General features: G+C 42.6%; 1 long non-coding RNA gene across 2 annotated transcripts in view; it reads left to right on the top strand.

Moving 5' to 3' along the window:
- The window catches only part of LOC116515477, a 23,403-nt gene extending 17,417 nt beyond the window's left edge, over positions 1–5,986 (top strand). For both annotated transcript variants that reach the window (XR_004256260.1, XR_004256261.1), the window contains exon 4: positions 5,724–5,986. This is a non-coding gene — a long non-coding RNA (uncharacterized LOC116515477). The remainder of the gene's footprint in view (positions 1–5,723) is intronic.
- Positions 5,987–6,205: the final 219 nt, after the last annotated feature.

Below are 6,205 nucleotides of genomic sequence, written 5' to 3'. Positions count from 1 at the left end.
TCAAATATAGACGGATCATCCTTTAGAACACAACATGCCAGATATCACAGTTGTCAAAAACTGAAACGTACCATTTATTGATACCGTTGTACCAGGAGACGCCAGAGTCGAAGAAAAAGAACTGGGAAAATCACAAAATATAGTGCCCCAGCCATCGAAATTACACGATTATGGATGAAACATGTAACAGCAGTACTCATTGTTATCAGGCCACTTGGGCCCATGTCCAAGAATTTTATAAAATACACCAAGAAACTGCAGCTTCCTGCAATAACACCAGCGAAAAAACTGTCCTACTAGGAACATCGTACATTTTAAGAAGATACTTGGTTGATACCTAGGACGCTGGTAGCAACTCATATCAACCATTAGCACCAGTCAATGGTATTTGTGGTACATTTTTAAATATTCAGTTGACTGAGTTTCATGTTTAATGAATAAATGATGTAACAATAATAAAAGTACAGAATTTGACATGAATGGTTCTACAGACACTCCAAGGATTATGGGCGTACTACCATACGCTCTGCTGGAAGCCATCAGCTGATGGGGACCCATCTGCCAATCACAGCGCTGCTGGTTTTGGCAGAGGGCTAGACACGCTTGGTTAGCTATCAATTAAGACTCACCTTTGGCTTTGCTTCATGTTTTACCTGTGCAAGCTTGATCAGTTTGAAAACAAAAATAACTGTAAACCTAGATCACAAGTTTCTCACAACGCTCTGAGCTTAGTGGTTACCATCCACAATCTCTGAATGTTTGGCTGTAGCTCTGCCACCAGCTAAAACAGCCAGAGTAGCATCATGGTTTAAGAACAGTGAATCGCATGTAGAATTTGAAGACAATTCATCTTCCATATACAGTAGATGAATTATGTTTCCTACATCTTTTGTATATCTCTAAGTAATCCTCATATTAGTTGTGGGCGCAGTGGTTCAATGGCTAAGACGCTGAGCTTGTTGATCAGAAAGGTCGGCAGTTCGGATCCCTAGTGTTGCATAATGGAGTGAGCTCCCATTACTTGTCCCAGTTTCTGCCAACCTAACAGTTCGAAAGCATGTAGAAAATGCAAGTAGAAAAATAGGAACCACCTTTGGGGGGAAGGTAACAGCGTTCTACGTGCCTTCAGCGTTTAGTCATGCCGGACACATGACCACGGAGATGTCTTTCGACAGCGCTGGCTCTTTGGCTTTGAAACGGAGATGAGCGCCACCGGAGATGAGCACCACCCCCTAGAGTCAGGAACGACTAGCACATATGTATGAGGGGAACATTTACCTTTAAGTAATCCTCAATTTACAGCCATTTGTTGATCAATGAAATTACAACCAAAAAAAAGTCTTCACACTTATAATTGTCATAGCAATCCTCATAGTCACCCGATCAAAATCTGGGTGCTTGCCAACTACTCTGTATTTACTATAGTTGTGGCATCCTCACCGCACATAATTACCATTTGCAATTTCCCAGCTTCAGAACCAACTGTTTGATTCAGTTAAAGGCAGTGATTCGCTTAGCAACATGGCAAAAAAAAAAAGGTTGTAAAATCAAGCACCACTCCCTTAACAACCACTTTGCTTAGCAACAGAAATTCTGGTCTCAGTTGTGGTTGTAGCTCAAGGACCGCCTGTATGGAATTAACCTGCTTTCTCAGATTCATGTCTTAGTGTCACACAACACCCAGTGCTACTAAACCGAACCCATAATTAAAAATGAACGAAGCTTCCACCGGTTTGTAAATGCCAAAGATGGTACAGGTAGTCCTCGACTTCTGACCACAATTGAGCCCAACCTTTCTGTTGTTAAGAGAGATAGTTGAGTTTTGCCCCACTTTACGACCTTTTTTGCCACAGTTGTTAAATGAATCACTGCAGTTGTTCAGTCAGTAAGTTTAAGTTTACTTTATTGTCATTGCACCTCATACTACGAAATGAAATTAAACTCAAATTAAAGAAGGGTTGTTAAGTAAATCTGGCTTCCCCCTTGACTTTGCTTCTCAGAAAGTTGCAAAAGCTGGATCCCAGGGCATTGCAACCATCATACGTATGCAGGAGTGGGATTGAAAATTTTTAAGTTCTCTGCCTGGTTGCTGTGTGGGCTTGGCCATGTGGTGTGTGGCCTATTTGGCCTCCTGCAACACAGTGGTGTGTGTGTGTGTTTTTCACCCTCCCCAGGCTCCAGAGGCTTTCCCTGAGCCTTCGGGAGGGGAAAAACGGCCTCCCCAGGGCTCCAGAAGTTGGAAACAGGCTCATTTCTGGACTTCCAGAACTTCCGGGAGGCCCATTTTTCACCCTCCCAAAGCCTCTGCACAGGCCCTGAACTTACCTGGCATGATGAATGGGCTGCGTGAAGACTTCTGGGAGGGGTGAGGTGGGCAGGGCGAGCCAGTCCTTCCAGCTACCGGTTCGGCAAACTAGATGCAAAATTAGCATCCAGTTCACCCAAACTGGTCTGAACCGGCTGAATCCCACCCCTGCATACAAGTCAGTTGCCAACTATCCAAATTTTGATCACATGAATGTGAAGATGCTGCAATGGTCGTAAGTGTGAAAAATGGTCACTTTTTTCAGTGCTGTTGTAATTTTGTCATGAAACACACTGTTGTAATTTGAGGCAACCGGTAACTGCTTGAGCTGTGTGCTCACAATGCACGGGTTTGCATGGAAGGTGGTTCAACAACCAACTGGACCATAGATGCTGTTTTCAATCCTTAACATGCCTCCATCTGTCCATTTCTGATGACTGGGAAGGTGTGGGAGTGACGCCGCCCAAACTCTCCTTGAAGTTCAGAGGGGTAGATAGCAAGGGTTAATTCACACCTCATTAAGTTGTGCAAATTAGCAAGGATTAAAGCATCCCTCGACCACAAGTGTGAACAAGCCCAATCTGAAATGTGTTTTGCAAACAGCCCTTCGTGCCTGTATTTGCGGCTTGCCCATCAAGAGGAGAAGAACGCACTCACAGGCGACTGGTGTTTTTTTCCCCTTTCTTTGGCAATAAACAAAGCTTGAGGTTTTAACTTCAAAGGATTACCATTGTTGTGATAAGGAGGGGTGTCTTCAAAGTCGCTGCATCGCTCAGGGGAGAATGGGTGTAAGTTGGTTGCCCACCCAATCGACGTTGCAAGAGATTTGATCCCCGGCTGGTTTTTTCCCATGTCAATTTTGATATATAAGATGGTGGGAGTGGGAGTGTGTGTGTGTGTGTGTGTGTGTGTGTGTGTGTGTGTGTCAGTTTTGGCTGACACAACAGAACACAACAGAATTGTGCTGGTCCATCAAACCCCCAAGATTCACATCTGGAAGAGACTTCATCTAAACCTTCCCCTGTTTGGCAACTCATTTTCCAACTAATTGTTGTTGTTGTTGTTAGTCGCAAAGTTGTGTCCGACCCATCACGACCCCATGGACAACGTTCCTCCAGGCCTCCCTGTTCTCCACCATCCTCTGGAGTTTACTTAAGCTCACGCTGACTGCTTTAGTGACTCCATCCAGCCACCTCACTCTCTGACATCCCCTTCTTCTTTTGCCCTCCATCTTTCTCAGCATTAGGCTCTTCTCCAGAGACTCCTTCCTTCTCATTAGGTGGCCAAAGTATTTGAGTTTCCTCTTTAGGATCTGGCCTTCTAAAGAGCAGTCAGGGTTGATCTCCTCTAGGACTGACTGGTTTGATCGCCTTCCAGTCCAACTAAAACTTAAATATGTCAGTTTAAAGCCACCTTGCCTCCAGTGCTACCAAATTTTCGGCGACCATGAACTCCTTCAGTGTTTCTCCTTCAATGTTTAATCCACCATAGTTACAGTAACAGCTGGAAGGGGCCTTCAGGGTCATCTAGTCCGACCCCCTACTGACACAGAAAATCTGTACTATTTTTGACGAATGGCTATCCAGCCTCATCTTAAAAGCATCCAGTAATGGAGAGTCCACAACTTCTGAAGGCAAGTTTGTTCCATTGATTAATTGTTCGCACTGTTAGGAATTTTCTCCTTAGTTCTAGGTTGTTTCTCTCTCCATGATTAGTTTCCACCCATTGTTTTTATTGTCCTGCCTACAGGTGCTTTGGGAAATAGGTTGGACCCTTCTTTCTTGTGGCAGTCCCTCAAATATTGGAAGACTGCAATCATGTCATCCCTGGTCCTCCTTTTCATTAGACTAGACTCATGATGGTGAACATATGACACACATGCCACAGGTGGCACATGGAATCATATCTGCCAGAACGTGAGCCATCAGCTCCAGCATGCATGCGTGTGTTGGCCAGCTGATATTTGGCCTTCCAGAGGGCTGGAGGAGGCCATTTTCGCCCTCCCCAGGCTTCAAGAAAGCCTCCGGAGCCTGGGGAGGGCAAAAACTCCCCCCCCATGTGGGGGGATGTCCATGCACGCATGCACTGGGGGAGTCACACATGCATGCACAGGTGGGCAGTGAGGGCACTTATGCACACGGACAATTTTGGCACACATTTACAAAAAGGTTTGCCATCACTGGTCTAGACATACCCAGTCCCTTCAATCATTCTTCGTACATTATAGGTAGCTTCTAGCACCCTAACCCTTTTTTTTTTGTTATGTGTTTTGTTATGTGTTTTTGTTTCTCTTTATTTTTGTAAGCCACCCGGAGTCCTTCGGGATTGGGCGGCATATAAATGTGGTTAATAAATAAATAAATAATCAACTTTATTGTTGTTTTCTGAACTTTTTCCAAAATCTCAACATATTTTTTTCTATTGGGATGACCAAAACTGGATGCAGTATTTGTAGGAAGGTAGCACCCACCCCTCCTTCTCCTAAAAGAATGACATATTTTAGGAAATATGAAAAAGGCAGAATATTATATTTCCCTGGATGAGAAAAGGAGAAACATGTTTTTAAAGACAAAGCAGTTTTGTCTTTAGAGACTGTGTCTAGAGACTGTGAGTTCTAGTCCTGCCTTAGGGACAAAGCCAGTTGGGTGACCTTGGGCCAGTCACTGTCTCTAAGCCCCGGGAGGGAGTCAAGGGCAAACCACTTCAGAGAAACCTTGCTAGTCCAGGCAGCTGTCAGAAGTAAAGACGGACTTGAAGGCAAACATACACACACAAACACACACACACAAACACTCACTGACTCACTCACACACAGAGTAGCCACTAGGTTCATAAGAGAGGTGGTTAAATGTGCTTTTTAAATGCCTTGTGTAAATACACTTAACTGATCTTGGTCCAATCTCCAGGTCATCTAATCCAACCCATTACAAAAGACAGGGAGGTAGATTTTTAATTTTTTCTAAATTACAGTAAAGCTTATTATAAGATAGTAATCATTTTTAATTAAAGCTTATTACAAGATAAATATAAATGCAAACAAAAATTGAAAAAGATGGAAAGAAAGAAAGAAAGTCCAGATGTGGTTTCCAAATGGAAACAAGGCTAGATAAATCCTTCTTCCTAAACTTCTTGACAAGTAACTTATCCAGCTGTTAGAGGACAACAGCAAGGGAAGCCCACATTCTCTCTTGAACACTGATTTCATGGCTGAACCGTTTTTAATGTTTGAAAGTTTTGCTCAACATTAATCTGGAATTCGCTTTCTGGTAACTTAAGCCTTTTATTTGGTGCCCTGCATACAAAAAATGGACACGGCCTTAAGCTTTCCAGATGTGTAGAAGATAACTTATACTGTGACATTTAGTAAAATACATCTCTTTCTTATTTGGGTTTTTTTTTCTCTGTCTTACAAATGAAGCCGTATGCAAATGATTTACCTTTCCTGGACTCAAATTCACCACAGCTATCAGGATAAAGAGGAAGCTCCTTGAAAGGGAGAAGATCAGTCTGCAAGATCTTCTTACTGAATAGAAGAGCGAAAGGAATTCAGCTTGCCTGGTTTTATCCAGAATCAACCTGTTCTCGATGGATCCAAATTTGTCCTACTTTGTAAAGTTTTTTTAAAGCTTTTTATTAAACAGACATTAAAACATTGGACACAGTGTAACCGTCCTGGCAATATCTTTGCCATACATACTAGAATACAAAGTTAAATATTATAACCACCATGCTTATTTACAATTGGTCTATATCGTATTTCCATCCATGTGGCTTTGTTCTTGTCTTATACATTTTCACTGTTATAATTTCATGCATAATTCTAATCTCCATTCTACATATTTTAGCCATTGCTTATTATGCGTCTTTCCTTTTTTGTTCTAACCATCAATAAAATTTATC

This window comes from Thamnophis elegans, chromosome 12 (assembly GCF_009769535.1).
Source record: "Thamnophis elegans isolate rThaEle1 chromosome 12, rThaEle1.pri, whole genome shotgun sequence".
Taxonomy (NCBI): domain Eukaryota; kingdom Metazoa; phylum Chordata; class Lepidosauria; order Squamata; family Colubridae; genus Thamnophis; species Thamnophis elegans.
Note: the sequence above shows the minus strand (reverse complement) of the source record. Positions and strands in the feature narration are given on the sequence as shown.